The sequence below is a fragment of the Oncorhynchus tshawytscha genome, linkage group LG13 (assembly GCF_018296145.1).
Source record: "Oncorhynchus tshawytscha isolate Ot180627B linkage group LG13, Otsh_v2.0, whole genome shotgun sequence".
Lineage (NCBI taxonomy): Eukaryota > Metazoa > Chordata > Actinopteri > Salmoniformes > Salmonidae > Oncorhynchus > Oncorhynchus tshawytscha.
Genome location: NC_056441.1, coordinates 83,311,361 through 83,323,352, shown reverse-complemented (window position 1 = coordinate 83,323,352; position 11,992 = coordinate 83,311,361).

Here is an 11,992-nt window from a genome sequence, read left to right as displayed (position 1 = left end):
ACTATATTACAGTATAATGAGACTGATAAACACTATATTACAGTATAATGAGACTGATAAACACTATATTATAGTATAATGAGACTGATAAACACTATATTACAGTATAATGAGACTGATAAACACTATATTACAGTATAATGAGACTGATAAACACCATATTATATTACAGTATAATGAGACTGATAAACACTACATTACATTACAGTATAATGAGACTGATAAACACTATATTACATTACAGTATAATGAGACTGATAAACACTATATTACAGTATAATGAGACTGATAAACACCATATTATATTACAGTATAATGAGACTGATAAACACTACATTACATTACAGTATAATGAGACTGATAAACACTATATTACATTACAGTATAATGAGACTGATAAACACTATATTACAGTATAATGAGACTGATAAACACTATATTACAGTATAATGAGACTGATAAACACTACATTACATTATAATGAGACTGATAAACACTATATTACAGTATAATGAGACTGATAAACACTATATTACATTATAATGAGACTGATAAACACTATATTACAGTATAATGAGACTGATAAACACTACATTACATTATAATGAGACTGATAAACACTATATTACAGTATAATGAGACTGATAAACACTACATTACAGTATAATGAGACTGATAAACACTATATTACATTACAGTATAATGAGACTGATAAACACTATTTTATATTACAGTATAATGAGACTGATAAACACTATATTATATTACATTATAATGAGACTGATAAAAACTATGTTATATTACATTATAATGAGACTGATAAAAACTATATTATATTACATTATAATGAGACTGATAAACACTACATTACATTACATTATAATGAGACTGATAAACACTATATTACATTATAATGAGACTGATAAACACTATATTACATTATAATGAGACTGATAAACACTATATTACATTATAATGAGACTGATAAACACTATATTACATTATAATGAGACTGATAAACACTATATTACATTATAATGAGACTGATAAACACTACATTACATTACAGTATAATGAGACTGATAAACACTATATTACATTATAATGAGACTGATAAACACTACATTACATTACATTACATTATAATGAGACTGATAAACACTACATTACATTACAGTATAATGAGACTGATAAATACTATATTACATTATAATGAGACTGATAAACACTATATTACATTATAATGAGACTGATAAACACTATATTACATTATAATGAGACTGATAAACACTATATTACATTATAATGAGACTGATAAACACTACATTACATTACATTACATTATAATGAGACTGATAAACACTACATTACATTACAGTATAATGAGACTGATAAATACTATATTACATTATAATGAGACTGATAAACACTACTATACTATACTACTACTACTACTATAAACACTTTAGAGTTTTTGTAGATAAAACTGTGTGTTAGTGTGCGTGCGTGTGTGTGTTAGCGTGCATGTGTGTGTGTGTGTGTGCGTGTTAGTGTGCATGCGTGTGTGTTTGTTAGCGTGCATGCATGTATGTGTGTGTGTTCATTCATTGATTAATTACTATCCAAGAAAGTATCACTGTGTATCACACATAAATTCAATCACTTTTAAAAAGGTAAAATCAGCAATATGACATCCTCATACACAAATCAGTCAACCAAGACAACATCATCATGATGATGATAACCAAGAGAGAAGTGATGATGATGATGATGATCACCAAGACAACAACAGTGATGATGATGTTGATGCTGATGATCACCAAGACACCAGCAGTGATATTGATGATGATGATCACCAAGACAACAACAGTGATGATGATGACGACCACCAAGACAACGACAGTGATGATGATGATGATCACCAAGACAACGACAGTGATGATGATGATGATCACCAAGACAACGACAGTGATGATGATGATGATCACCAAGACAACAACAGTGATGATGATGCTGATGATCACCAAGACAACAATAGTTGTGATGATGATGATGATCACCAAGACAACACCAGTGGTGATGATGATGTTGATCACCAAGACAACAACAGTGATGATGATGATGATCACCAAGACAGCAACAGTGACGATGACGATGATGATGATGATGATGATGATGATGATGATGATGATGATCACCAAGACACCAGCAGTGATATTGATGATGATGATAATCACCAAGACAACAACAGTGATGATGATGATCACCAAGACAACACCATTGGTGATGATGATGACCAAGACAACAACAGTGATGATGATGATCACCAAGACAACAACAGTGATGACGATGATGATGATCACCAAGACAACAACAGTGATGATGATGATGATGATCACCATGACAACAACAGTGATGATGATGATGATGATGATGATGATGATGATGATGATGATGATGATCACCAAGACAACAACATTGATGATGATGATGATGATCACCAAGACAACAACAGTGATGATGATGATCACCAAAACAACAACAGTGATGATGATGATGATCACCAAAACAACAACAGTGAGGATGATGATCACCAAGACAACAACAGTGGTGATGATGATGATTTTAGAGTTTTTGTAGATAAAACTGTGTGTTAGTGTGCGTGCGTGTGTGTGTTAGCGTGCATGTGTGTGTGTGTGTGTGTGCGTGTTAGTGTGCATGCGTGTGTGCTTGTTAGCGTGCATGCATGTATGTGTGTGTGTTAGCGTGCATATGTGTGTGTGTGTTAGCGGGCATGCTGGTGTGTGTGTTAGTGTGCGTGCGTGTGTGTGTGTGCGTGTTAGTGTGCATGCGTGTGTGTTTGTTAGCGTGCATGCGTGTATGTGTGTGTGTTAGCGTGCATATGTGTGTGTGTGTGTTAGCGGGCATATGTGTGTGTGTGTGTGTGTATGTGTTAGCACACATACATATGTATCTTTCTACCGGTCAGGTTTAGATCCCCACAGAGTGATAGACATGGTGTCCGTCTCTTATCATTCAGCAGCCAGGGTCAGAGGCAGACAGACATCCTTCCTTCCCCTGTTATCTTCACGCTGCATTGGGACAGAAAACACCCACTATCAGATTCTGAACCTGAGCTGGATATCACACCAAACCAGGATCACATCCTGAATGTTTTCTGTCTCAGGTTTAGGATGACAGATAGAGAACATTCCTCCTCTGATTGATCTATGTAATGACAGATAGAGAACATTCCTCCTCTGATTGATCTATGTAATGACAGATAAGATATCACATCTATTGATGATGGATCTATGTAATGACAGATAAGATATCACATCTATTGATGATGGATCTATGTAATGACAGATAAGATATCACATCTATTGATGATGGATCTATGTAATGACAGATAAGATATCACAGGTATTGATGATTGATCTATGTAATGACAGATAAGATATCACATCTATTGATGATGGATCTATGTAATGACAGATAAGATATCACATCTATTGATGATGGATCTATGTAATGACAGATAAGATATCACATCTATTGATGATTGATCTATGTAATGACAGATAAGATATCACATCTATTGATGATGGATCTATGTAATGACAGATAAGATATCACAGGTATTGATGATTGATCTATGTAATGACAGATAAGATATCACATCTATTGATGATGGATCTATGTAATGACAAATAAGATATCACAGGCATTGATGATTGATCTATGTCATGACACATAAGATATCACAGGCATTGATGATTGATCTATGTCATGACACATAAGATATCACAGGCATTGATGATTGATCTATGTCATGACACATAAGATATCACAGGCATTGATGATTGATCTATGTCATGACAGATAAGATATCACAGGTATTGATGATTGATCTATGTCATGACACATAAGATATCACAGGTATTGATGATTGATCTATGTCATGACACATAAGATATCACAGGTATTGATGATTGATCTATGTCATGACAGATAAGATATCACAGGCATTGATGATTGATCTATGTCATGACACATAAGATATCACAGGTATTGATGATTGATCTATGTCATGACAGATAAGATATCACAGGTATTGATGATTGATCTACAGTGCCTTGCGAAAGTATTCGCCCCCCTTGAACTTTGCGACCTTTTGCCACATTTCAGGCTTCAAACAGAAAGATATAAAACTGTATTTTTTTGTGAAGAATCAACAACAAGTGGGACACAATCATGAAGTGGAACGACATTTATTGGATATTTCAAACTTTTTTAACAAATCAAAAACTGAAAAATTGGGCGTGCAAAATTATTCAGCCCCCTTAAGTTAATACTTTGTAGCGCCACCTTTTGCTGCGATTACAGCTGTAAGTCGCTTGGGGTATGTCTCTATCAGTTTTGCACATCGAGAGACTGACATTTTTTTCCCATTCCTCCTTGCAAAACAGCTCGAGCTCAGTGAGGTTGAATGGAGAGCATTTGTGAACAGCAGTTTTCAGTTCTTTCCACAGATTCTCGATTGGATTCAGGTCTGGACTTTGACTTGGCCATTCTAACACCTGGATATGTTTATTTTTGAACCATTCCATTGTAGATTTTGGTTTATGTTTTGGATCATTGTCTTGTTGGAAGACAAATCTCCGTCCCAGTCTCAGGTCTTCATTCTTCCAGAATGGTCCTGTATTTGGCTCCATCCATCTTCCCATCAATTTTAACCATCTTCCCTGTCCCTGCTGAAGAAAAGCAGGCCCAAACCATGATGCTGCCACCACCATGTTTGACAGTGGGGATGGTGTATTCAGGGTGATGTGCTGTGTTGCTTTTACGCCAAACATAACGTTTTGCATTGTTGCCAAAAAGTTCAATTTTGGTTTCATCTGACCAGAGCACCTTCTTCCACATGTTTGGTGTGTCTCCCAGGTGGCTTGTGGCAAACTTTAAACAACACTTTTTATGGATATCTTTAAGAAATGGCTTTCTTCTTGCCACTCTTCCATAAAGGCCAGATTTGTGCAATATATGACTGATTGTTGTCCTATGGACAGAGTCTCCCACCTCAGCTGTATATCTCTGCAGTTCATCCAGAGTGATCATGGGCCTCTTGGCTGCATCTCTGATCAGTCTTCTCCTTGTATGAGCTGAAAGTTTAGAGGGACGGCCAGGTCTTGGTAGATTTGCAGTGGTCTGATACTCCTTCCATTTCAATATTATCGCTTGCACAGTGCTCCTTGGGATGTTTAAAGCTTGGGAAATCTTTTTGTATCCAAATCCGGCTTTAAACTTCTTCACAACAGTATCTTGGACCTGCCTGGTGTGTTCCTTGTTCTTCATGATGCTCTCTGCGCTTTTAACGGACCTCTGAGACTATCACAGTGCAGGTGCATTTATACGGAGACTTGATTACACACAGGTGGATTGTATTTATCATCATTAGTCATTTAGGTCAACATTGGATCATTCAGAGATCTTCACTGAACTTCTGGAGAGAGTTTGCTGCACTGAAAGTAAAGGGGCTGAATCATTTTGCACGCCCAATTTTTCAGTTTTTGATTTGTTAAAAAAGTTTGAAATATCCAATAAATGTCGTTCCACTTCATGATTGTGTCCCACTTGTTGTTGATTCTTCACAAAAAAATACAGTTTTATATCTTTATGTTTGAAGTCTGAAATGTGGTAAAAGGTCGCAAAGTTCAAGGGGGCCGAATACTTTCGGAAGGCACTGTATGTCATGACAGATAAGAAGGTATCACGGCTGTTAATGATGGTATGTTCGTGTTACAGTTTCTTATAATCTCTTGCACACTAAAAGCGGTACTTGAAGAACTCTCAGTGAAACCATTATCTCATGTTCCTCATCTTTAGACCAAGTCTGCAAATCTGCAAACACATGATCTGCTTTACACTCAGTTTGCAATTGTAAAACACACTTTTTTGCAAAACACTAAACACAGTTCTCTACATTAGACACATCATTCAAAACTAACAGGTCTTGTGTTTCATTTGGAAAACACAGCCATTAAAATGCCACAGTCATTTACCCATGACGTACACCCAGATGTGAAAACACATAGCTCATTTCTTTACTTAGAAATCAGAGCTTGAGCACTATAAATAGGCTTCAGGTTGGCTTTCTTGGTTTGGACGACAATGGAGGCCCATTTTGGAGAGAGAGTTAGAGTAAAAGGGAGACGATGATGAGAGCAAAGGTGGAGGAGGAGGACAAGGACGAGGAAGACGAGGAGGGAGAGGAGGATGAAGAGGACGACGGGGACGAGGAGGACGAGGAAGAGGAGGAAGGAGAACAATCACAGATGAGATCCTGGCCACTTTGGTCAACCGTGGTTTGAGTTTCAGGGAGGCTGGGTAGAATGTCCAGCCTAACTTGAGCTGCTGCACTGCAGCAAGTGTCATCTGGACATTTCGAAATGAGACATGTAAGTAAACCTACCCTCTATACCACGCTACTGGACAGCACTACAGTGACATTTCATATTGAAAGAAATCCTGCACCCTAACCATTCACATCATGCTTTTGCAGAATTGCTAGACGACCCTTCAATGGTGGAAGAAACAGTCTGTTCACAGCAGAGCAGGAACAACACATAGTGAATATGGTCATTTCAAACAACAACAGCAAACATGTACGACAACTGCAACACCACATTATCGCTGACAACACAACGTTCAGTAACATAAATAGGGTGAGTTTATCCTCACTTGGCCGTCTCCTGAAACGCCATCAGATTCGTAAGAAGCAGCTCTACAGCCATTTGAGGCAAATTCTGACAGAGTGAAACAACTGCGCTTTGAAAAACGTACAAGTAAGCTATACTATTCATTGGTACTGTAATCCAGTGTGTTGTGCTACATATTGACGGCTCTATGTCTATTCATACTGTCATATAATAATGTTTTGTCTTGTCTGTGTCAGAGAGTTACGGAACGAGATGCTGCTGCAGAGCATCATGATTTAGTCTACGTCGATGAGGTCGGCCTTAACCAAAACAAGACGCAGGGGAAGAAACCGCATAGGACACAACGCCATCGTCACTGTTCCTAGACAGCGTGGTGGCAACATCATAATGCTTTGACGCTCAACCTGCCACCATATTCTTCATTTCTAAACCCAATAGAAGAGTTATTTCTGGCATGGCGTTGGTAGATATATACGATCACCAACCCCACCAATGCATACCCCTTCCCCAGGAGATGGAGGAGGCCTGTGGTGACGTAGACGAGGGGGCGTGCCAGGGCTGGATACGCCACTCCAGACGCTACTTCCCCCGCTGTTTAGCCAGAGAGAACACTGCTTGTGATGTTGATACGGCGCTGTGGCCAGACCCAAACAGGATGCAGTCTTATTGTTTTTCTCTTTATGGTAACTGCAAAACAGTAAACCTGTTTGTTTATCTTCTACAGTATTTGTTTTTGTCTGTTACTTTTCATCCCAAAATCTGGATGAAAATACAATGTTTTGAGAAAGAAATACATCCCCCCCTTGCATTCCTGTTTATAGTGTAAATATATACTAAATATACATACATACTGTATATATTTGTGCACATACATGTATGTGTGAGTGCTATGACAAACTGCCGTGGACTCCACTGGACATGCGAAAACACAAGATAGTAGTAGTCTTTTACATTTGTCACATCCGTGTGTCGTTGGCGTGTTTAAGAGCTAATCATTTGATGTTTTGTGTGTAGAGTCTTGATTGCAAAAACACAATTTTGATAAGAGGTAAAATTGTTTTGAATGACGATGTTTTGGTTTTGCATGAGATGTGTGATGTTTTGTATGTTGTGTGTTTTGGGGTTTTCTGTGTAAAGTCTAGAGAGAAGGAACCATCTTTTCAGAAATCATGTGTTAAAGCAACTGTCAAAACCTGTAATAGTACAACCAGCTTTAATAATAGAAGTGAGGACATGTTCAGCTAATGGCCTGAAGATGGCAGTGTAAGTCCAACAAACACACACCCTCAACATTAGTGTGTCCTGTGTGTGTGTGTGTGGCTTTGTAAATGCCCTCTTATATAGGAGATAGCAACACCATCATCATCATCATCTTCATCATCCTCAAAAACATCCCCATCTGGATATCATCCCCGTCATTGTGACTACCACTGTGCATGCGTGCAGTTGTGCAAGGTGTCTGCTCTGTGCATGCACCTTTTCCTGCCATCTCTCTCTCCATCCATTTCCCTCCATCTCTCTCTCCATCCATTTCACTCCATCACTTTCTCCGTCTATATCCCTCCATCTCTACCTCCCTCCATCATTGTCTTGTCAGGTGTTTAGCATGGTTGTCTAAAGAGTGACAGTGTGCCATCAGCAAGACTTCAACTCCTCTCACGGTTTCCCTTCTCTGTATCTCTCCCTCTGTCTCCATCCATCTCTTCCTCTCTGTATCTCTCTCCCTCTGTCTCCATCCATCTCTTCCTCTCTGTATCTCTCTCCCTCTGTCTCCATCCATCTCTTCCTCTCTGTATCTCTCTCCCTCTGTCTCCATCCATCTCTTCCTCTCTGTATCTCTCTCCCTCTGTCTCCATCCATCTCTTCCTCTCTGTATCTCTCTCCCTCTCTGTCTCCATCCATCTCTCCCTCTCTGTATCTCTCTCCCTCTGTCTCCATCCATCTCTTCCTCTCTGTATCTCTCTCCCTCTCTGTCTCCATCCATCTCTTCCTCTCTGTATCTCTCTCCCTCTCTGTCTCCATCCATCTCTTCCTCTCTGTATCTCTCTCCCTCTGTATCCATCCATCTCTTCCTCTCTGTATCTCTCTCCCTCTGTCTCCATCCATCTCTTCCTCTATGTATCTCTCTCCCTCTCTGTCTCCATCCATCTCTTCCTCTCTGTATATCTCTCCCTCTGTCTCCATCCATCTCTTCCTCTCTGTATATCTCTCCCTCTGTCTCCATCCATCTCTTCCTCTCTGTATCTCTCTCCCTCTCTGTCTCCATCCATCTCTTCCTCTCTGTATCTCTCTCCCTCTGTCTCCATCCATCTCTTCCTCTCTGTATCTCTCTCCCTCTCTGTCTCCATCCATCTCTCCCTCTCTGTCTCCATCCATCTCTTCCTCTCTGTATCTCTCTCCCTCTGTCTCCATCCATCTCTTCCTCTCTGTATCTCTCTCCCTCTCTGTCTCCATCCATCTCTCCCTCTCTGTCTCCATCCATCTCTTCCTCTCTGTATCTCTCTCCCTCTGTCTCCATCCATCTCTTCCTCTCTGTATCTCTCTCCCTCTCTGTCTCCATCCATCTCTTCCTCTCTCTTCCTCTCTGTATCTCTCTCCCTCTCTGTCTCCATCCATCTCTCCCTCTCTGTCTCCATCCATCTCTTCCTCTCTGTATCTCTCTCCCTCTGTCTCCATCCATCTCTTCCTCTCTGTATCTCTCTCCCTCTCTGTCTCCATCCATCTCTTCCTCTCTCTTCCTCTCTGTATCTCTCTCCCTCTGTCTCCATCCATCTCTTCCTCTGTGTATCTCTCTCCCTCTGTCTCCATCCATCTCTTCCTCTATGTATCTCTCTCCCTCTCTGTCTCCATCCATCTCTTCCTCTCTGTATCTCTCTCCCTCTGTCTCCATCCATCTCTTCCTCTCTGTATCTCTCTCCCTCTCTGTCTCCATCCATCTCTCCCTCTCTGTCTCCATCCATCTCTTCCTCTCTGTATCTCTCTCCCTCTGTCTCCATCCATCTCTTCCTCTCTGTATCTCTCTCCCTCTGTCTCCATCCATCTCTTCCTCTCTGTATCTCTCTCCCTCTCTGTCTCCATCCATCTCTTCCTCTCTCTTCCACTCTGTATCTCTCTCCCTCTCTGTCTCCATCCATCTCTTCCTCTCTCTTCCACTCTGTATCTCTCTCCCTCTGTCTCCATCCATCTCTTCCTCTCTGTATCTCTCTCCCTCTCTGTCTCCATCCATCTCTTCCTCTCTCTTCCACTCTGTATCTCTCTCCCTCTCTGTCTCCATCCATCACTTACTGTCTCTGTATCTCTCTCCCTCTCTGTATCTCTCTCTGTATCTCTCTCCCTCTCTGTCTCCATCCATCACTTACTCTCTCTGTATATCTCTCTGTATCTCTCTCCCTCTCTGTCTCCATCCATCTCTTACTCTCTCTGTATATCTCTCTGTATCTCTCTCCCTCTCTGTCTGCATCCATCACTTACTGTCTCTGTATCTCTCTCCCTCTCTGTATCTCTCTCTGTATCTCTCTGTATCTCTCTCCCTCTCTGTCTCCATCCATCACTTACTCTCTCTGTATATCTCTCTGTATCTCTCTCCCTCTGTCTCCATCCATCACTTACTCTCTCTGTATATCTCTCTGTATCTCTCTCCCTCTCTGTCTGCATCCATCTCTTACTCTCTCTGTATATCTCTCTGTATCTCTCTCCCTCTCTGTCTCCATCCATCACTTACTCTCTCTGTATATCTCTCTGTATCTCTCTCCCTCTCTGTCTGCATCCATCTCTTACTCTCTCTGTATATCTCTCTGTATCTCTCTCCCTCTCTGTCTGCATCCATCTCTTACTCTCTCTGTATATCTCTCTGTATCTCTCTCCCTCTGTCTCCATCCATCACTTACTCTCTCTGTATATCTCTCTGTATCTCTCTCCCTCTCTGTCTGCATCCATCTCTTACTCTCTCTGTATATCTCTCTGTATCTCTCTCCCTCTCTGTCTCCATCCATCACTTACTCTCTCTGTATATCTCTCTGTATCTCTCTCCCTCTCTGTCTGCATCCATCACTTACTCTCTCTGTATATCTCTCTGTATCTCTCTCCCTCTCTGTCTCCATCCATCACTTACTCTCTCGCTTGCTGTCAGATACTTAGCAGGGTCGTCCTCAGGGTGAGAGCCCAGAGAGAGCGAGAGAGTGTGTGTGAGTGTCTGTCCTTGTCTGTATCTGTGTGTGTGTGTGTGTGTGTGTGTGTGTGTGTGTGTGTGTGTGTGTGTGTGTGTGTGAGTGTCTGTCTGTCTGTGTGTGTGTCTGTGTGTGTGTCTGTGTGTGTGTGTGTCTGTTTGTCTGTCTGTCTGTGTCTAAAGGTCAATAGAGAATTGTCAATAGAAATAGTTGGTTTTCAGTTCAACATCTGTTTAGAATATGTTAGGTATGTCCGTCCTGAACTCATAGCTACATGTGCCACGTTTTCATTGGTCTGAATCGTCTGTACATTGAGTCTGGAGCAGAATGATCAACGACGAGACAGCCTATAGGGAGGAGGTCAGAGACCTGGCCGGGTGGTGCCAGAATAACAACCTGTCCCTCAACGTAACCAAGACTAAGGAGATGATTGTGGACAACAGGAAGGAGGACCGAGCATGGCCCCATTCCCATCGACGGGGCTGTAGTGGAGCAGGTTGAGAGCTTCAAGTTCCTTGGTGTCCACATCACCAACAAACTAACATGGTCCAAACACACCAAGACAGTCATGAAGAGGGCACGACAAAGTCTATTCCCCCTCTGGAGACTGAAAAGATTTGGCATGGATCCTGAGATTCTCAAAATGTTCTACAGCTGCAACATCGAGGGCATCCGCCTGCAAGGCACTACACAGGGTAGTACATGACTGGGGCCAAGCTGCCATCCAGGACCTCTACACCAGGCAGTGTCAGAGGAAGGCCCTAAAAATGGTCAAAGACCCCAGCCACCCCTGTCATAGAGTGTTCTCTACTACCGCATGGCAAGCGGTACCGGAGTGCCAAGTCTAGGACCAAAAGGCTTCTCAACAGTTTTTACCCCCACAGCCTCTCTACTGTATATAGCCTCTTTACTGTATATAGCTTCACTACTGTATAAAGCCTCTCTACTGTATATAGCTTCTCTACTGTATATAGTCTCTCTACTGCATATAGCCTCTCTACTGTATATAGCCTCACTACTGTATATAGCCTCTCTACTGTATATAGCTTCACTACTGTATATAGCCTCACTACTGTATATAGCCTCTCTACTGTATATAGCCTCACT